This window comes from Neopsephotus bourkii, unplaced genomic scaffold (assembly GCF_033783945.1).
Source record: "Neopsephotus bourkii isolate Nb327-2 ecotype Australia unplaced genomic scaffold, CSIRO-AGI_Nbou_v1 NB_1820, whole genome shotgun sequence".
NCBI lineage: Eukaryota > Metazoa > Chordata > Aves > Psittaciformes > Psittacidae > Neopsephotus > Neopsephotus bourkii.
Genome location: NW_026902293.1, coordinates 5,162,696 through 5,185,241, shown reverse-complemented (window position 1 = coordinate 5,185,241; position 22,546 = coordinate 5,162,696). Strand labels below are relative to the sequence as shown.

Sequence of the window (22,546 nt, the reverse complement as noted above, 5' to 3'; positions counted from 1 at the left end):
TGCCTTCAGTGGGCAGGTTGGATTAGACCACATTGTTTTGGGGAGGAAGAAAGAGAGTTTAGACAGATGGCCGTGAGCCACTTTAACGTTTGCCTCTAGGGCTCCCTAATCTTTTTTATTTATTAGGGTAGACATCACCTGTAAAGTCTCATATGTTTGTATCAGTGGGATGCCTGTTAGTAACTAAGACAAAAATATTCTGGTTCCTTTGAAGCTTTTGCATGCATTGACCCAGATCACTCAATTTTTCAAGGACTTTGTAAGAAAATTGCAACATATGAATTAAACCAATTTGATATCTCATCTCTCAAGTGTTCAACCGATAGTCTGTCAGCTAATCCTGCTTGTTCTTTCCCAGGGCACCTTGGAGATGCACAAGAGCTTGCTCCAGGCTAAATTAATTATTCTAGTGTCTGTGGCAGCTTCATGATCCCAGATGTCTTCTTTTCTGGCCACATGATAGCAGTAGGGTTCCAAGAAAAAGGGGCACCATGCTCCATGTATTAATCTAGTAGTGGGGACCCATTCCTGACTGTACTTCTGCTTGAGTGAATCCTTGTGTGGGTTGTGTGGAGTGTGGTGCATGGGAGGTCCATGCATAAGTTCCAGAAAGCACTGGGCCTACTGAATATATGATTAGGTCTGACTACATTATGTCTGCTGATATTTGTGTAGAAAGAGTAGCCCATAGAGCCAGAAAAGCCATGAGCCATTGCTGTACAACATGTCCTTGACTACTGTCCAAGTGACTTTTTTGTCCTTTTGAGCTCATTAACTCAGGAGCAAATATTTGACTCCAGTGTGGGTGGGTCTTTCAGTCTTTCCTATATGTTCTGTCATTTGGACCAGGGAGATGAAATTTGATCCTGGAAGAGTTCATTCACAGAAGTTCCCCGTTTAATACACATGTAAGCCCCTAATTCCAAATTGATGCTCAACTATTGCTTAACCCTGTTGGTGCCCCAGATGCCTTGACATGAGACTTCAGGCAAAGAATTCTTAGTGGCCTTCATTTCTGTTGCTTAGCATGATCCCTTTCAAGCAAGACACCTGAAAGCACTAAACTGCTCAGTGCCTGATCTACAGCAAGATTCACAAACCAGGGGTGTGTTTTCCTGATCTTCTTGGCAAGTCCTGATATAATAAAATATTTCAGGATGTCTTTACCAACTTGAGTCACAAACAAAACCCAGTGACCCATCTCAAATGCTCAACAGCCCAGTGCATGGAACACTCATGCATAACACGCAGGTTCATTTTCTTTTCCCTCTTGCTTTGGAACACAGATTTGAAGCCACATCCTCCCAGCAGAAAATCTTCTACCAGATCAAGAATTCACCAGCTATCACACAATAGCACGCTCTAAGATGAATCCCTTATCCTCTCTCAGTGAAGCTAATCTACTTAATATAAAATGCTTAAAATATTCATAGTAGATATTCAGACTCTATAGCTTGATGACTATGGCTGTTGCCTGGAAGACTGGGTTTCTAATCATTGCCCTAATGAATAAACATCTGAGATTTACAGATAGTGGACAATGCCAAGGAGAAAGTTCTTCTTTCAGAGTAAGGTGCATTATCTGTGATTATTTAGGCAAGAAATTATTACAGCTTCCTTCAGCTCCACAGGGGCAAATTTTTGACTGGAAAGACCCCTGTGTCTGGGAGGAAATTATACTTGCAGTGCAGAGATACCATAGAGATAGCATTCTATACAAAAATAAAAAAAGCCTAAGACAAATTCTTTAACCCAGTCTCAGTATTGTTGTAGCCTACAGGAAAGATCTTCAACCAAAATTGCAAAGTTAGACTGACATTGGTGCTTTTGGATGATTGCTCCTATTCATCAGTCTTCCAGTCCTTAGTGAAATCAGGATGAAGAGGGTTGCATTGTTTTTTCTGTAGTGTAGACTTAAAAAAAGAAGAAAAATGTTGTCCTATTCATTTATTATCAAATCTGAGCAGTTTGCTTTTGAAATGCTGAGTTACCCCAGCTGAACTCTCTTTTTTAGGCAGTAACTAGTTCAGATTGCCTTCCATGGGACTCCAAAATCAATACTGAGAATAAGAGATAGACGAGGAAATGTGCATTAATCCATTAATTTAATCTTCAAGTCATTACATTAAAAAAAAAAAAGTTTCTGATACGTTGGACTTTTCCCAACCCACTTAAAAATCCAGAAGTCATAAAGTTTTGCCTTGTCACAAGCTATAAGTTATGGTGGCACAGCAATATTTTTTACTGTCCAGATAAAAAAGGAAATTACTAACTCTATCCTTGCCTGGTGATGCAGTTAGCTGCCTGAGGTCTCAGTGGTTTCACTTCATTTAACATGAGGAAGTATAAAACTGACATATAAAAATTCCCTTGGGCGATCATTCATAATTGTAAAAAAAAACTTTTGGTAAGGTTTTCTGATCTATCCGTACATTGATTTTTATGTAGAGAGCATCTCTTTCTATTTGGTTGGTTGGTTTGTTTTTTTTTTTTTTAAACGTAAGGTTCTTTCACATTTGTTACATAGCTTTCTATTTCTGTTTTCCTTTGGTTTTATTTTGATACTGTCTTTAAGTTTATCCTCTACACCCATTCTCTGTAGTCTCTGAGATGACCAGATGTTGAGATTTTGAGGATCTTCTGTCTTCTTTAGATACTGCTGGTGCTGCTACCTTTGGTATTGAGGCTTTCTCGATTGTTTTTTCAATAAAATCATCCAGAAATTTTAGCAAAGTTACTATTATATTATGAATCCAGTCTCCTAGGTTCAGTGGGGCAAAAGACTTTAGGGGTCTTCAGAAGAAATTCTTGCAAATAGACCACACAGATTTCCTATCTGTAGTTATTGAGCTTACAAGCCTCATGCTTTGAATATTCAATATTTCCAGATAGGCTATATTTACAGGAAATGTTGATCATACCATAGTGGTTTGAGTTCATGTGTGTAAGGCGTTTGGAGTGATTGCAAATACATGAAGACATATGTGCAAATACTAATGATTTGTATGAAACACCGAATTCAGTATCAGTATTTTCCATCGAATCCTGATTGTGTCAGATCTGAGTGGCATCAGTGTTGTGAAGGAGATCGGGGATGTTCTCATTAAAAGAAAATGGATGGTTTTGAAAGATACCACTAAAGGTTTGCAAAGCCCAAACTCTTTTGTCTTCTAACTACTTACCAAGTAATTGATACTGCAGCTACTGCTAATCTTAGTATAGAACAGCAATGAGTATGAACAAATATCAAAGAATTGTTGAAACAAAATGTGCGTTAGATGGGGAATTCAGTAGGGGAAGATTTGGTTTTTAAGGTTTTGCGAGGAGGCTATAAATAAAGGCAAGTTCTAAACAGAGCTCGTTATAAAAACAATAGAGAATTATAACTGTTATTTGTTTCTATGAGGAATTGAATTAGACTGACCCATTTATAGCTTTCTCAGAGAAACTGTATATGCATTTTTAAAATTTGTGCTATGGCAGCACCACATGAAATTATCAAAATATCGTCTTTTAAGTAAGGAAGAAAAAAAAAATCACTTCATGGTTTTTGTATAGAAGAAGCTGGAAAATGGGATCCCAGAAGGCTTAAATAGAAAAATGAGTCATGAGACATAAAAAGTTAAAAATATAATTCTGTTGATTTTTATAGTAACCTCTTAGCTCTTTGGTGTCTGCCTGAAAATCTGTGAACAGTTGTCACAAGAAGACCTTGCTGATGGCATCCAGTGCCTCTGAGGTCCTAAGTTTGGTGGAAAGAGCCTCTGAATTCAATGTCATGGTAGCAGGTTAGCTCATCTTATTTGTTTCTCTCTGTATCAGTGGCTTCCATGGAAGAGAATTTAATCTACACAAGACCTGAGTGAATGAATGTAGCAAATGCCACTGTTACCACTTGGATTATGATAGACTGCATGTCTTTCAAATTTTCTAGAAGTTAAATGTTGATTACTCAGGCAGTCAGTGCGAGACAAAGGAACCTGGCAAAGATAATTCAACCCACCTGCACTAGACACTTGACTTAGACTGGAATGAATTGCCCTTGAGAATTGGCCACCCTTCCTCACTGGCTGTTACTGGATCTGAGACAACTAGGTCAGGCAAGCTATATCTTTTTTAGGTTCTTCATGTTAGGTGAGAGGCCTAATTACAGGCCATTAAGGTTTATCCACCAGTAATCACAGTACAAGGAAGTTCCTCATGTGACTTCTGTGAAACTAAATGTACAATTTCATCACTGATTCCAAGTCCCTGTGCCAGCATATGGTCCACTACAGCTATCAAAGGGAAGCTATGTTCCACAAGGACAAAAAGGTATTTTTTTCCCTGTTCAAAACCAAATTATTATTTTCAATTGAAATCTTCCAGTAAATCTTAGATTGTCAGGCTGAACTAAATACTAACTACAAAGCTGCCAGCCCATAGGGTGAAAATGGACCAAATTGTAAGTAAATGAAAGCAAATTCTTGCAAATAGAGGTGCCAGGAAATCTTGGGGTGGGATGCCTGTGAGCTTCATCTGAAGATAACAAATACTAAAAGCACACAAAAGATCTGCTGACATTGATTATCTGTTTCAGGTGGGTGGTTTGCAAATGAATGTGATAATAACTTATATAAAAATCTCTGCATACTTTGTTGCAAGCATGATACGAATATCCAGAGATCATATTTAATGAAGTACCACATATATTCCCAGGAGTCTCTTTTGTCTCAGGAGATGATAAAATGCTCAGGGTCTTACTGATTGTTCCCATTCAGAGGAGCTATTGATAATTGAGTGCATTTATTTTTAAAGGACAATCAAAGTTATGTTTTTCTGAATCAGTAGGCACCGAAGAGAACAGCTCTTTGCTCATAGCTTCAAGCCCTGTTCACACTGGGTTTGCTGTTTCCTTGAGCTTTATTTCAAGTGCTGGTTCTAGCTGTAACCTTGGTGTTTCTAACACAGTCCTGAGAGTGCTGGAGGTGTGTGACAGCTTGTGCCTCCTGCTGCTATTTCTGTAGCAGTAATCAGATGTCTCTACATTATGGATTTGGGAAATATCTTTTGTGCCTGTAAAACCTTAGCACTTGCATTGGCCACAGAGGCAGAACTGAACAGGTTCCACACCTACTGGCAGTTGCACTCACATAAATGTTTTCAGGTCTGTGATTTTGCTGTCTTTATACACATACATATGCATACTTCGTGTGTGCCTGAATTGTTATACTTGAGACAACACCCCTCCAAACTTTTTCAGTGTGCTTATATGCTTTCACCATAGTAAATACTAAGATTTTAACCCTGTTGTATAAAATGGAAACCTTTGCACAAAAATAACTGTATCTTTAAAATTGGATTAAAGATAAAATAATCAGTGGTGGGCCATAGCTGCCAGATTCTTCCTGTCAGCTACAGATTATGTGGCACAGCCTAGCAGGTGCCAGGCCCTAGGAGTCTGGGTCCTGCCTGTTTCATCAAGCAGTATGCAGCTGACTGTCTGCTATTAGCATGCAGAATATCAGCAGCACCATACCTGTCAAAGAGGAAAAAAGGGCCTGCATACAGCTATATCACTGTAACCCATTCATCAGTTTATTGAACTGGAGCTTGATAGGGGGTTTCTCAAATGCATGTGATGCCCCATACTGTTAAGAGTTTTGTATTTTGATCTCAGATTATGCTGAAAGATGCTAGCTCCCTTTTGGATATGTACCTGAAGTTGTTCAAAGGCAAACGTTATTTCTTCCAGAGCTGAATGTAATTTGCACTCACCATGTTGCCCCAGAGACACCTGTTTCATGTTTGGGAGCATTGGAGGTGGATAGAAATTCATCCTTCTGTTTTGCTGAGTGTGCCACCAGAGGCATCCCCTGCACTCCTGTGGTTCTCCTACTGCTGGATTTCAGTTCTGGGTCTTGGCCACTTTGTGTCTGTCCATAGTGCAGTGAAACCTGGCTACAGCGAAGCTGAGGAATGGGGCCAACTGCGGATTAGGGAGGTTCCGCTTGATGGCTGTCTGTTGTATGCGCTTTAAAGAGGTCAGATGGCTTTATGATAGGAAACATTTGCATCTGAGAATTAAATGAAATGTGCAAGAGCGAAGATATACTTGGGTATCTTTCTGAAAGCTTCGGTGCCATTCAGTTATCAATTCCCCTTCTCTAGGCCCCCTCCATCTCTGTCCTTTGTAAACTGTTGGCTGAAGATCCTAGGGCTCTCGAGAGGTCTTGGCAGAGATTAAAGCTGCTTGAATGCAGGGTCAGACTTTTGTGTGGAAATCTGGAAGGTTGGCAAGGGACAATTTTGTGGATATTCTCTTTGTTTGCTCTATTTAATGACCCAGAAGAAGGTAGCACCATAAATGCAGAGGTCATGCAGAAATGTCTTTATGTAGCCTCAAAGTTCAAATTTGTTGTCTTCTCCATCTATGGTTCACATCTGCGGTTCTCAGCCTCTGCATTTGAGTCCTTGGACAGTGCTCTGTCCCGTTTGAGAGACACAAAATGTAATTATTATCCTTCCTGAACTATAGTACTTAGCTGAAATCTCTCTTTCAGCCCTTACGTAGTTTATCAAAACCCACAAAACTTACTCAGGAGTTTTAAAATGCATGAAGTTAGGTCTTGCATATACTATAAAATAATATATGCCTGGGTTTAGTGAATGGATTTTCATGTGTTGTTCAAAAATGCTTTAGTGTCCTTTCTAATACTCTTTTAAAAGTATAAAAGATTGCCTTACTAGCAAGCCAGCAAAAAAATATTTGCAAAACAAGACAGTTATCATGGAGGAGAGCCATATGGAGCATGCCAGTAGAATATAGACTCAACATCTTCTTCATGTTCTTGAAATTCAAACGTTTACTTATAATTGGTGGTGCTATTAACACTTGGTAAGTATTTGGTTGGTCTAAAAGACTAAGCTTATACTAGTATATACTATATTTTCATGTAGTTTTATTCCCAATAATTTGGAGAAGTATATATTTAAGGATATACTGAATCTATACATATGTGGTTCTATAGCCAGGGGGGTGGATTTGGTAAATATTTGTTAAAATTTTTAATTTTCCTTAGTAAAATCTGAGGATTCTGTAACTTTGCTGCATAGCAAACAGACCTTGGGCTCTGTCTGAAAACCTGGTATACAACAGGGTGAATCTTGAGTCCTTCCAAACAGTGTCCTCCCCGTGGTACCTGGCAAGAACACTGTAATAAAAATAATCAGATTTGGCATTTGTGACATCTTACCTTTGCGGGATACCAAGGAGAGCCACTGAAACACGATTTTTCCAAAGTAAAGAATGCATCCACAGAAAAGCTTTTTAGAAGAAAATTTCCTTTCATCTTTATTTTGAAACTCATTATTTTCCAGGATAAGATGTTCTGTGACAAGTAGCTGTGATAATATGACAACAGAATTCCAATGATCTGGCAAACTAGCAAAAGCAAAGATGCAAAGATGTCAAAAATTAAACCTAGTTGTAAATTTCCACATTTTTGTTTTGCAATATAGATGTGAAGTTTCATAAAAAGGAAGAAGGTGGCCCATGTTTTAAGATACGAACTAAAAAGACCAGAGTTGTCCCCCCAAAAAGCTTATGTGTTTAAAAGCTAATCTACTAACCTTTAAAAAAATGTATCTTAAGCTATTTAGAGGAAGAGTACTACCTTCACTTGTACTTGTGTGTACACGCCAGGTAATCCATCAGAACAAACCTAAACATTGGAGTTTGGACTGTCTGTGAGGTGACTGCATGGAGGACAATGAGTCTGCCATGAAAGCCATTTACCATCACTCTATCTCATATTAGATTTTGGAGTTGAATCCCCTAGAACTGCAATTCTTGGTTTGAGTTCTGGCCTGAATGGAGTCAAAGCCAGCCTTTGTTAAACTATAAATGAACATGTTTGGAGAAGCTGTTTTGTTATGTGAATGTAAACACTCTCGAAAGGGACTGTGTGGTGGGTCTGACCTTTTATACAATGAGGAATGGAAGATCTCAGCATATTGTTCATCTGAAATTAGGGGGTTATCCATCTTATTTATAGATTCAGAAATCACATTCAGGTTCAGATAGATGGGAAAATATTTAAATTTGCCCATACTTGGTATAAATATTTCTGTTTAATTTTATGTACCTTGGCTCTCATCAGTATTTCTGTGTACAGATCTTGCCTAAAGATTTGTACATACATTTGTTTCAAAGCAAGACTGAGCAAATCATTGCGAGTGTCATTCTGCAACAGCTGCACACGAAGTCCACAAATTAAAAATCTTTTAAAGAAGAAAAGTAACCTGAACACGAGTTTTTCTGCAGAGGGATTTTTCATTGCTCTTAATGTCCAAAGGCGGTAGTTCATATTATGAACTAATGGCCTGTGAAATGTCATTTAAAAATAAAAAATGTGCTTGGGTCAGAGAAATAACTGACTGTCTTGTGTTTTTTCCCCAATGTTTTGAAAGTAATTTAATTTTTTTCCTTTTTTTTTTTTTTTTTGAAAGATACTTGATCTCAGGCTAAAAAAGAACAGACTTAATTACAGACCATAGCTTTTTTGCCTCAATTTGCACAATTTTGACAACAGTCCTTTAAATGCAGGGACACTAGCACAGCTTAATTGAAATTCTGATGATGTTTTTTGCACTAATTGATACCCATGTTGGCAGACTGAGCTCAGCGACCCAGGAATGAATGGACAGGAAGAATGAGACTATCAGCTTAGCCTTGCAGGTGGTCTTTCCTGATCAAGATTAAAGAACATTGGCAGGGCACTGCAGGAGAGCTAGCACTGCTGATACCCTATGCTATTCTCATTTTGTATTTAAGCACAGGATTTCAGTGTTCAGGCTGAGATTTTCAGTCTGACTCCATTTGCAGTAGTAATAATAATAATAATACCTAAAAAAAGACTGAGAAATTGCTTGATTGCACTGTGTAAGGAGGTTGGCAAGGAGAAAATACCAGCTACAAAAAAGGCCTTTAATCTGTCAGAAAAAAAGGATAGGTGATAACTAATGATTTCACTTGGATTTAGAATGAATTCAGATTAGTATGAGATAAAAATTAATAACAGGGTAGAAGTAAGGTGTTAATAATCTCTGGAACAAACTTCCAAGGATATGTTAGGTTCTGCGTCCTTCAAAGTCTTCAGGTAGCTGTCTAACACAGGTTCTTGAGCTCAACACAAATAAACCTGGCAAAGCATAACATAGCCTACAATATATGGGGAATCTGACTAGCCAGTTCTGTCCCTTAAAGGCTATTAATCCTGTTAATACTTCCTTCTTACCTAATGCTTTCATCAAAGAATTTAAGAAAGCAGATCAGTAGCAGTATTCCCATTGTACATATATGGGGACTATATCTTAGGGAGTTTAAATTGCTTGTCATATGACATTTAAGAAGCCAATGGCAGAAAGAGTAATGCATAGCCTGTTTGTCAAATTCTGCCTTATCAACTGTACACAGTGTTCTGTGGAGAAAACCTTACAGATACAGTTAATTTCATTTCATGTATAAAAACAAAGGAAGGGAATAACATTTGGCAATTGAAAACAAAACAAGAAAACAACGACAAAATATTATGTTAGACTAGCTTAATGATCTCTTCTCCAAGTTCTTCTTGATGAAGAATGCACATAGGACTTCCTTAAGGGTAAATTAGTAGGTGAAGAATGGAGCCCAAACCTTACTTCAATAACTTCAGCAGCCTCCCCATAGAAAGCCATTTTTGCAGGTGATCTTATCCCATTTGGCAAATGTTTGCATGGAAAGCTTCTATTTATTTTTTAAATTAAAGAGCATCACAATAAGTAGCCCAGGATTGCGGCAGCAACTGCAGCAGTTTACCTTCATAGGAAGAGGCTTTGTTGGAATTGCAGGGCTGAAAAAGCTGACAGGGCACTTAATCTGGCTTTGTGATAATTGAAAATGAGATGGCCTATTGGCCTGGGATGTGCATTTGGCTTTTATGGAGCTACACCAAATCAGATATTAAGGTGGAACCTATAAATGGCTTTTGTACATCTGTGCCAGACTATTTCTTGCTGCTTTTCATTTCACAAGGTAGAGCAAGTACAAGTAAAAGCCCCGTGTTGAAATCTGGCAAATTTGTATGGATGACAGACTATACAGGAACGTGTGTAAACAAAGGGGGACAAGATAATAATAAAAAAACAGCATTTTGAAATGTTGCAATATTTTTTTTTATATTAAGTTAAATGTCTCTATTACACAGCATAGGCAACTGCCAAGATTTTGTGTATGACAGGCTGTGCCAACATTTATATTCAGATGCTCCACAATCCTGTGAGGAGAAGGAAAAAAAAGACTTTTAAATGAATAGATAGTACAGCCCGTCCTCCATGTCATAGTGAAATGTTCTTTGGTAACTAAACGTGATCAGGTAGCAGTTCTGAATGCATGATCATATCCGTCACTGATGTTTATTAATATTATATTTCTAGGACAATAAATCCAGGTTATTGTTAAAATGATATTGTTCTCTGAACTAAAGTTCATTGATCTAGAATTAGGTTTAAGAATAAGCTCTTTTCCTAAGACTGGGTGTCTTGCACACATGTAGGCTGATGTACATTTTCACAAAGATGCATTGGTATAAATTTGAATTTAAATCTCTCTACTGTACCTGCTGATCATAGATAGCTGCACTCTTTAAAAACACAATTAAGTTGTATTGTTATCAATTGTCTGCAGCTTGAAGAGCTCAGAGTAAGGCACAGTACTTTCAGAGCTGAGCAGATGCTACTTGTGCTTAGCATGCTTTTTCTGATAGACTGGGAATGGTCACAGTGCAGGGTTTGATTTGCTCCTGGGTCTGCACATGCCAGGAGACGGGTGAGTTTGAGACACCATTAGAAGTCACTGAAAGTAGGAGAGGAAACTGAGAGCAGGTTATGATCAGCTGGAGTCCTCCCCACAGAATCTGATGGAGGCAGAGTGAAATGAGATCTTGCAGTTTTTCTACAGCCTTGTTTGAAGAGCCAATTAATCTACAGAGCTGGTCAGATGGGCATTTGTCCATGATATAAAGTAGGGGATTAGAGAAAGATGTTCTAGAGGAGTATAGTCAAGATTTCGGTAGTTTCTTGAGTGTTCATATTGTGTAGTTTGTATGCTGCAGATAAGTTTATAATGTAGGACAAAGCAATATGATTAAGTCACGTGAATATTTGTTTACAATTAGAATGGATTCATTCTGCTTTTCATGTCTGAAAAATGCTTCTGCCTTTTTTTCTGGTGGGTGAGTGCTGTTTTCATTTAAACTTAGAAGGTGCAAGAACATGCAAAGGCAGCAGCACAATATCATTTTGATTAAAAATTCAGTGGACCTCTGAGAACCATGAGGCAGCAGCTTGTACATAGACAGGATGGTGGACAGGAATATAAAGCATGCTGGTAGGATGGTACACATGCTGAGCCTGACTCTCCTCTCATGTACACTCTTAAAACATGGAAGGAGGAACACTGAAATCAACACTGTTATACTGTGCATGGTGCGTGTAAAGGAAAAGTCAGGCTTTCTATGTGTCAAATTCTTTGGGCATCTCAGTCTGGAAAGGAGAGCTATCTAAAAATGCTTTGGAAGCCATGTTCATCTGAAATGTTCAGGTGAACCAGCACTTCAAAAATTATATTTTCTTGTGTTCTTTGAAGTGCTTAGTCAGCTAAATAATTTGAAATACATTATTACAGAGGCAGTCAGTGTCACCACCAAAGCCAGCATTCCCTTAGAACATCCATTATGAACCTTGTTTTGAGTATTTTCTGTAGTAACTCAACCATTTTAATTTGCTTTGGACCAAGACATAAGAAGTTTGCAGCATTTGTAAATTTACACTAAAAATGAATGAAAGACTGTTTACATTAGGTTAAAATAACAGTATAATCTTACAATTAAAAGTTCATCTATGTAGTAAATACATATTTTAATCTACTATTTTCCCCTGCCTGGAAAGCTCACAACAATATTTTATCTACAAGTCAGTCCCAATATCCTATTCTCAGTTTTAAATTTCAAGACAAACACCTATAACTTGGTTTGTACCTTAATTTTGCATACTCAGCCTTTCTTGTAGTCTTCTGAAGGCACAGTGAAATTATAGAATCATAGAATAGTTAGGGTTGGAAAGGACCTTAAGATCATCAAGTTCCAACCCCCCTGCCATGGGCAGGGACCCCTCGCTCTAAGCCATATCACCCAAGGCTCTGTCCAGCCTGGATTTGAACACTGCCAGGGATGGAGCATTCACAACCTCCTTGGGCAACCTATTCCAGTGCCTCACCACCCTAACAGGAAAGAATTCCCTCCTTATATCCAATCTAAACTTCCCCTGTTTAAATTTGAACCCATTACCCCTTGTCCTATCGCTACAGTCCCTAATGAAGAGTCCCTCCCCAGCATCCCTATATGCCCCCTTCAGATACTGGAGGGCTGCTATGAAGTCTCCACGCAGCCTTCTCTTCTCCAGGCTGAACAGCCCCAGCTTTCTCTGCCGATTTTCATATGGGATGTGCTCCAGTCCCCTGATCATTCTCGTGGCCCTCCTCTGGACTTGTTCCAACACTTCCATGTCCTTTTTATGTTGAGGACACCAGAACTGTACACAACACTCCAAGTGAGTTCCCATGAGAGCAGAATAAAGGGGCAGGATCACCTCCTTCGACCTGCTGGTCACACTCCTTTTGATGCAGCCCAGGATACGGTTGGCTTTCTGGGCTGCAAGCGCACACTGCTGGCTCATGTTCATTTTCTCATCGACCAGCACCCCCAAGTCCTTCTCTGCAGGGCTGCTCTGAATCTCTTCTCTGCCAAGCCTGTAGCTGTGTCTGGGATTTCCCCGACCCAGGTGTAGGACCTTGCACTTGGCATGGTTAAACTTCATAAGGTTGGCATCAGCCCACCTCACAAGCGTGTCAAGGTCCCTCTGGATGGCATTCCTTCTCTCCAGTGTATCCACCGAACCACACAGATTCGTGCCATCGGCAAACTTGCTGAGGGTGTACTCAATCCCACCGTCCATGTCAACAACAAAGATGTTGAACAAGACCGGTCCCAACACCCATCCCTGAGGGACACCACTCGTTACAGGTCTCCAGCGGACATTGAGCCATTGACCACAACTCTTTGTGTGCTGCCATCCAGCCAGTTCTTTATCTACTGAGTGCTCCACCTATCAAATTGATGTCTCTCCAATTTAGAGACAAGAATGTTGTGTGGGACAGTGCCGAACACTTTACACAAGTCCAGGTAGATGACATCAACTGCTCTACTGCTGTCCATCAGTTCTGTAGCCCCATCATAAAAGGCCACCATATTCAACTATTTCCTTTTAACAGATGATAATACTGAGAGGGGATAGTTTTGTAAATGTTATGAAATCCGGAAATGAAAACTTCTTGTTCCACAGAAGATAAAACAAAGCCCCTTCTGATTATAACAAGAACAAAAGAAAGTCCATAGTTTGTATGAAGGGTGGAAGGCTTTTCATATATCAGTTTTTCAGTGAACTTTTTTTGAGAAAGTTACAGTTTTATTAAGAAGCACAATTTCTTATTGCACTAAGTGCACAGAAGCATCAAGAAAAGAGGTATTAATGATACCAATGCAGAACATTGTAGTTGTTCTCACATTTGAAATAAAGACTTGTGTATATCTTATAGTAAATTAGGTATTTTCTCTGTCTTCTCTAATTTATATTATGATCTTTTTTTAACCCAAGAAAAAAGTCTATAGAAAGCCCCTGATTATAGGAAAGACTGTTAATCTTCACTATGCAAGGAAGACTTGTGCTTTGGGTCACTGTTTTTATTATGTGCATTGTTTTTTAATCATTCTTTCAACATGTATGTGATGTCTGGCATTTACATACTAAAAGTGGCCCTGGTATTGCAACCTGCTTTTCTGGTTCTCCAGAAAACTTCCTCTCAGACTTGTGTGGTAACACCTTGAATTACTTACTTGTGAGAAATGCTGGTGGGCAGAAGAATGTTGATCTGAGGACATCCACAAATTTCTTGCTGGTGTTATTGCCTAGTAATATGTTGGTTAAGGCTTCTCTCCAACAGCTGTAGCCTTGTCTGGGGTCATGGTGATACCCCTACCCTGGCCCTGGAGTACTAAAGAGAGAGCCAAAGCCAGATTGGTGCTGTCCTTGAGTGCTGTTCAACATAGATGCTGGAACATGTGCATAGATGTTGGGTTGTTTGATATTTTGTATTAGGTATAATTCATATTGTAAAAAAATGTTTCAGCTTGCCATATTTTAACTACATGGGTTCAAAATTTTCCTAACGGGGATTTGCTCCAGCAGATTTCATTCCTTTATTGTCTCTTTCTCTTGATGTTCCTTTAAAAAAAGTTCTGGTTATTTTCAGTAAGCAGGTTTGAAAAGCAGCAGAAATAACCTTTTAACCCTGTACAAGAGAACAAAGGAAATTTCTGGTACTTTATTCTTTGAAAAGCTCAAACATCCCTCTGCTTTGGAGCAAGGCATTTAGAAGAGAGGAGCTTTCTGTGCTTTTTGCCACCCTTGTGTTTTGCCAATTTGTGTGCCATTGGAAAAACCCTCACCCATAGTTGGTAGAGGAAGCTTGGATTTCACCAGCAGTGTTGCCTATGAGGAGCCTGAGTTTCCTCTCGTGGGGTTTTCTCCCAGTTCTAACAGTGGCCACAGTGGGCTGTGCTGAGTGCAGGGATGGTGTCTCAAAGGGTTTGTCCCCATGTGATCTCAAGGGAACCCTTGGCAAGTCCATGCAGCCTGAAGCAGGAGACTGGGACTAGGATGGAGACACTTTGAATAAGGGCTCTGGAGTGGAAAATGGAGCTGGTGTCTTCAGCACAAGATGAGCAAAGCACTAAACTGAGTGCCTCCATATGCACCAGTGGAAGTGCTGAAGCTGCTGGGACTGGCCAGGCAAATGCCTAAGGGTGAGGTGAAGCAGGCATCCTGGCTTTACATGGAAAGTCTTGTAATGATAATATAATGTTATTTTAATGAAGTTTTTTTTATAGGGAACGTTGAGAGCACTGATAAAAGTTCTTGGACATTATGTTCTTCAACGACAAAGAGTGTGCATGAAATCACACTGACTGCAGGACTCTGCCCTTGGTCAGAGGCTTCAGTATACTGAAAAAGACTCAAAGAATTATTTTGCATATATCTGTGGAAGCAAAAAAAACACTTGTGAAAGATCTGTGATGTGGCCCGTAAAGTCTCAAACAAAATATATCTACCTTCAAAAATGCCCGTTTGTCTAATACTCCTGAAAGTTATAGTTTTGGTTTGTTTTTTTTTTTTAAATTTACATTTTATTTTGTAACTTTGTGTATCAGCAGCACTATTTAGTTTTAAATCTCCACTCGACTAATTTTAGGACTAACCTTATAAGTTAAAAAAAAAAAAAGTGTTATTTTTTACCATGTCAGGATTTGGATGTCTTTATTAAAATTGCTAATACACTGCTGTACTGTCAGACCATTAATAAAATTTTGCTTAATGTTTAGAGCAAGAACTTTGCAGAATTTTGTTGCTTAATTTTTAGTTTCATCTGTCAGGGAATAGAGCCATGGGAGCAAATCCTTATCTTAGAAAATATCATCCCAAAAAAATCCACACAACTGGATTTCTCCCCCACCCCCCCAACAGTTTCAAATTATGTTGCAGTGATTTCATAGAACACTGCTTGTCTGGTTTGGAAACTAAAACATTTAGAAAAGATCATTCCCATTCAGTTATTGATATTTAATGTACATTAAATACTGAGGTTCATTCATAGAATCACAGAAAATTTAGGGTTGGAAAGGACCTTAAGATCATGAAGTTTCAACCCCCCTGCCAGGGCAGGGACACCTCACGTTAAACCATGCCACCCAAGTCTCTGTCCAGCCTGGCCTTGAACAACGCCAGGGATGGAGCATTCACAACTTCCCTAGGCAACCCATTCCAGTGACTCACCACCCTAAAAGTAAAGAACTTCTTCCTTATATCCAATCTAAACTTCCCCTGTTTAAGTTTTAACCCATTACCCCTTGTCCTGTCACTACAGTCCCTAATGAAGAGTCTCTCCCCAGCAGCCCTATAGGCCACCTTCAGATAATGTAAGGCTGCTATGAGGTCTCCACACAGCCTTCTCTTCTCCAGGCTGAACAGCCCCAGCTTTCACTGCCGATTTTCATATGGGAGGTGCTCCAGTCCCCTGATCATCCTCGTGGCCCTCCTCTGGACTTGTTCCAACAGTTCCATGTCCTTTTTATGTTGAGGACACCAAAACTGCACACAATACTCCAAGTGAGGTCTCATGAGAGCAGAGTAGAGGGGCACGATCACCTCCTTCGACCTGCAGGTCACACTCCTTTTGATGCAGCCCAGGATACGATTGGCTTTCTGGGTTGCAAGCACACACTGCCAGATCATGTTCATTTTCTCATTGATCAGCACCCCCAAGTCCTTCTCCACAGGGCTGCTCTGAATCTCTTCTCTGCCAAGCCTGTAGCTGTGTCTGGGATTGCCCCGACCCAGGTGTAGGACCTTGCACTTGGCATAGTTAAAATTCATGAAGTTGGCATCAGCCCACCTCACAAGCGTGTCAAGGACCCTCTGGATGGCATTCCTTCCCTCCAGTGTATCAACTTAACCACACAGCTTCGTGCCATCAGCAAACTTGCTGAGGGTGCACTCAATCCCACCATCCATGTCAGCAACAAAGATGTTGAACAAGACCGGCCCCAGCACCGATCCCTGAGGGGCATCACTCGTTAGTGGTCTCCTACTGGACATTGGGCCATTGACCACAACTCTTTGTGTGCAGCCATCCAGCCAGTTCTTTATTCACCGAGTGCTCCACCTATCAAATTGATGTCTCTCCAATTTAGAGAAAAGGATGTCGTGTGGGACAGTGTCGAACGCTTTACACAAGTCCAGGTAGATGACATCAACTGCTCTACTGCTGTCCATCAGTTCTGTAGCCCCATCATAGAAGGCCGCCAAATTGGTCAGGCAGGATTTCCAGTTAGTGCAGTTGTCACCAAGCACCTTGTTGATTTTCATGTGCCTCAGCATACCTTCCAGGAGAATCTGCTCCAAGATTTTGCCAGGCACGGAGATGAGACTGACTGGTAATTCCCTGGGTCATCCCTTTTCCCCTTCTTGAAAATGGGGGTTGTATTTCCCTTTTTCCAGTTGTCAGGAACTTAAAAAAAAAAAAAAGAAAAAAAAGGAAGCTCTGGATCCAACTCCCAGTCCCAAAATTCCATTTAATATAAAGTCCTCTAATTGAGGACATATCAGATATTAAATTGATAAGAACAATTACTGCACTTGATCTTAGCCAAAAGGCCGAGAAGCGATTCAATGGCTAAATCGCACTGGAATCCGTTCTTCTTGTGTTCTTCTTCTTTCTACTTTAATTTTTCTGAAAATGTTGTCTGATTAGCTGTTAAATAACAATATTCAGCATTTAATGTTGGTAGCCAAACTTTTGCCACTTAGAGTGTTGTGAATCCAGTGTACTTTCTCTCCGGGTGATTACTCCAGGTACATACCAAACGCAGTAAGGGAAAATAAAATGGTAGTTAAGTATGAATATTTTGTTTGTGAGTCTGTGTTCAATATTTGTGTGTGTGTATATATATGTGTGAATATATATACACATAAAGAGCACTTTTTTGTAAAGCGGCAGTTTATCTTTCACTAACTGGTACTATGAGTCCAAAGTATTTATTTGATTGTGACCTTTAATATAATTTTTTTTCAATTTGCTGTTTAGCAGCTGACTTTAACATATTTCAAATAGAGCTATTTAATATAGCCCATGATCATTTTCAAACCTCATCATAATCTATTTTTCTAACAGGGTCACCTTTAACATATGATGAGATGAATGTATTTTATTAACATCTCTTCTTTTTATAAAGGATGTCTCATTGAAAGCTGCAATTTTTTTTAATCCATGTGACTTAAAAAAATAACCATACACAAGTTTAAAAAATTAAAAAATGGGTTATTCTTGGATAAAATTATGCTCTCTTTACTAGTCTTCTGTCTTTAATATTTTGTAATCTACTGGCAACTTATTCTAAAAGATGTCTAATCTCCCTTTAGACATGGCGTATAGCTGCAGTTTGGTATAATATCTGTTGGTGCCACAAAGGGTATTTAGAATCCTTTTTACATAGTTTAAATATACTGTGTGGGTTCTTCATTTTGGAGAGAAAAAAAGAAAAAGGCAATGCAAAGTTCAAGTTGTTGGGGTTGTCTGTTCCTATTCTCCCATTGTTTTATTTACGTAGATTTATGAAATCCCAACAGAATTATATTTATTTGCATATAATGTTACTACTTTGATATGAGGAGGAAGCAGTGGTTCTGCCACTCACACACAAATTCATCAAAATGTTTATTCAGTGTCAGGCTCATTTATTTAATCTGTTAGACAACAATAGGAATTCAGAAAGCTGATCAACAAGACTTTTGTTTTGAACAAATTCTAAAAATATAGATTTTTTTTAATTCAATCTGGAAGAAGGTTTCTTTCTTGTCTGGTCTGACAGAAGGGTGATAGGTTTCTATCTCTTAGTCTAATTAATACCTTTAATCTTTTTTAATGGTTAGTCTCCCTTTGGTTGCAAGGCAGAGAAGAGATAAAGGCACATAAGGCTGGAGGTTAATCCCTGTATTTTATTTCTTAATTTCTGCTATAGGGATTCCCTTTGCATCATTTCTGTTTACTTTTAAGTACTCCTCAGATGCTGTTAGAAAGAGGCAACAAAAAGTGTGGTTAGGGCTGTCCCTCAAGATTAGAAAGACATTGAACTTTTGTGAATTTAATAAAAAATAATTTTATTAAAGATGACCAAATGGGTTAATCTGGTTTTACTTCCATCTTTTTATTATAATGTCTTAGAAGCAAGGAAAAAAACCCCAAACTTTTATGTGGACTGTTTTGTTCAGCTAGTGCTCTCTGCCTTGCACTGTTCCAGCACAAGTTGTATGTGAAATGTGAATGTAATGTGAAATAGAAAAAATCTAATGCCAATGTTATGTTAATTTAAGTATGAAATTAAAAAGGCACAGAACATTAACGTCATTTCATTTAATATGCTCAGATGTATGAGGTGAGACTTTCATTTAAATAAATTCTGAGGTGTTTTAAAGGACATTCTGAGACAAAAATCTCATGTAGAATCAGGGGAATTTTTACCGCTGATAGTGGAGTGGGTCAGGTGGTTGCCTTGTAGCTTCTGAAAAACAAGTCAGCCAAGCTATTTTGTCTTGATAGCCTAAAAAGGTATGTCGGAGATGGATACATTATATTTTAAAGGTTTTAAGTGCTATCACAAAAAGAGTTTGGTGATAAAAATCACTTTTTCCTGACTTTTCTATTTAGAATTTTCATGTGTTTAAGTGAAGTAGATGTTGGCATACTCTGCAAATAAGATAAGAAGCTCTGATATAACCCTTCCAAAGAGATTATAAGATTTAGATTTGGGCTCAGACATATACGTGTCCTCAAAGGAGACTTTAAAAAAGGAATTGGATTTGTTGTTTTTATTTTCCTTTGTATGCAAAGAAATACTGTTTTCTTCATTAAGTGGTGCTTTTATGCAAGAGAATCTTGAATAAATGCCTTTCCATTTGTCATGAACTGATAGAGACTGTATTCTGAAGAGGCATTCTTTAAGTAAAAACACAAATGCAAAGACCACCAAGTAGAAATATAGGAGTTAGACAAAAGAAGATAGTACCTGGAGTTTTTATGAGTTATATTTTGACTTTTTTTTTTATTTTGGCAAGTTGCAACGACTTTATAAAGAGTTAACCTGCTTTGTAGATAACATACTTGTTTGGTGCCAGCTTGCAGCAAAAGTAGTAAGTGCCAAATATTGCCACGGCCTCTGCAGTATCTGTTTTCTGCACTTCAGGGTATAGCTAGCTCAGCCACACTCTCGTCTGCTGGGGCCCATGTACTCCCCATACACCCAGCAGCCATGGGGCTTGCAACAGGTGACTTTCCTCCCATTCATCTCCTCTCCCCCCCAGCTTGGGGGTATGATGATTTCTGGCGGTGATACTTTGGGAGGCTGACATGATGATGTTGCTCCCATCTAGTTAGCAGCCATTCAGAATGGTCCACAGACTAATGGAGATGGCTGTGAAAGAGGGAATTTTGGGTTCACATTGTGAATGTTGCTTAGATGAAATAGGCAAATATATATACAGTAGTGTGGTTGCTGGTACACAGGCAAAACAAGGTTTGAAAAGTGGTGTCTTTTGGTTGACAACTTTGAAAAAAATATGTAAGTTTTTCTTCATGTTACATTTATAAAATATCTCTGAATGGTCTATATTATGGAGATTAATAAACTAAACATCGGATTTAAAGCAAGGATTTTAGAAGAATGTCCCTTAGCATATGAGGTGCTTTTACAAGGGTATTATAAATTTGCTATACTTTGGGCTCCTCAACTGCTTAAATTTTAAGTATATGCGTAATTGCTTTCCTGAAATGGATGTAAATTGTTGAGATCTGGCATGAATAAGCCCTCAATTGTCAATTATTCTTGTTCTTATGATCGACTGTGTCTTAAAAACTGAAAAAAATTCTAATTAGTGGTGCCAAAAATTTCACTTTTTTAAAATCTATGTTTGTTGATAGGATTACTGCTTGGTGGAGGAAAATAGGAGAGTGATTGAAAATGTTCAGGGTCTTTTCCTCTGTTTCATAAAATTGATTTTCAGCTCTGCTCTAAATTATTCAAGCCAAACAGCAGTTAAGGCAATGGATGTTATTTTAAAATAGAACTAAGATTAGGGGTTTTCACTCTCCTTTCCTAGAATTTTTGGAAGAAGAAGTGGCATTTAAGCAGAAATAAGAAACACGTCCAAATAGCCAAAGGGACTCCAGTGTTAGAGACTGTGTAGTACTGGGTTAGCCCAGATTTGTGGAGTTCCCAATTTAAAACAAATCACATAGCAGCTGGTTAATGCCATAGACACGGGAAGCCCTGGAACTGCTGCATCTGAAAGCATCCTAGCCTAAAAGGGACCTTGAGGGCCAGGATTTCCCACCAGCTACATGTGGAACTCAGGAGGACTATGTTTGGAACCATGTTTGAGTCTCAGGTAGATTTGTCGATGTAGTTTGCTGAAGTGCAAATCTTCATAAGGTCTGAAATGCCACTAACATGAAATGGGCTTTGGGGGTTTTCTAATGTGTTCTTCTTTGTAAAATTCCATGATGCAGTTTGTGATGAAGATAGTGAAAAAAAGCCCGAGATGAGAAACTCCTTAATTTGTAAGACATTACTGTATTTTCCCCTGTGCTTAATCCACTCCCATTTGTTGTTAGCTTTTCTATCAGAGCAACACAGTCTCTATGGCAAGGAATGCTGGAATGAGACACCTAGTACGTGAAATACCTAATTTATTATTGGGCCAGCTAGGTACTATAGTGGTACAAATAATTAGTGTTAAGTGGCCTTTAATGAGGGATTTAAAAGAGAAGAGGGTATTGCCTTTATAGACTAGTTCATTAGACATGAATGTATGTTAAAAAGTCCATTTTAATTTAGTGCTTCATAAATAATAGTGTCTTGTCATAGAGGAAAGAGGCAATGACTTTTCTCATACTGGCCTCACTTCATTATCAGGAAGATATTGGCAAATACAGGGAGCAGAAGAAGACCCATACAATGACTTCTAACCTATGTCTTCAGAATTGCCTTCCCAGATATTTTTTAAAGAACGGTTTGTTGGTATTTCAAATACATGCCTGGTCTCTGCCTCTGGGCAGAATCATGCTTGGGAGCTCTTACATGGTTTCTGCAACTGATCGTTTAAACGAAAGATTTCTCATTTTTAACTCCACAATCTTAATAGAAATAAATTAAAAATTGAAAAGGGAACTGGAGAAATACTCTCAGTTATGGTGATAGGCTGGAAGACCTAAAGATGTATAATTTAACTGCAAGATGATACTAGTCTGCAATATTCAGAGGGTCAGCCCTTCACAAGAAATTATTTAGTGCACTAGAATTAGGTGTAATGGCCTAAAATATAGTTGGAATATGTGTAAAACTTCCTCACTTGTAAGTCTATTATTCTTTGGAATAATCACAAGAGAAATGGTACAAGCCAATGACTCAATAATTAAATTTTACACTGGAAAACTTGTTACAGGAAATGATTCTGCCTCAGTCTGAGAATAAAGCAGTTACCTAATAAGACTTCTGAATCTGTAGAATACCCATTCACAAGATAATTTTCCTTTACAATACAGGAAATGTCTTTTCTCCAGGCATCTTTGGTACTATTGCTGGTGATACTTTTGGGATCAAAGGCATCTCATGTGTTACCACAACATTAACATGAGTATTTGTTAATCTTTTTAGTTAACTGTTAATTGTACAAAAAGACCTAACAAATACCACCTACCATCACTTTTTTAGGGCAGTAAATTCACAGACAATTCTGATCTAAATTTGTAAGCTAAAAATCATAAAAGCTAATTAGATATGAGGAAAAGAATAGACCACTA

General features: G+C 38.6%; 1 non-coding gene across 1 annotated transcript; it reads right to left on the bottom strand.

Moving 5' to 3' along the window:
* Positions 1 to 17,170: 17,170 nt before the first annotated feature.
* On the bottom strand, positions 17,171 to 17,358 carry LOC133206801 (U2 spliceosomal RNA). Its single transcript, XR_009723885.1, has one exon. It is a non-coding gene; the product is annotated as a U2 spliceosomal RNA (small nuclear RNA).
* Between the last annotated feature and the right edge of the window lie 5,188 nt (positions 17,359 to 22,546).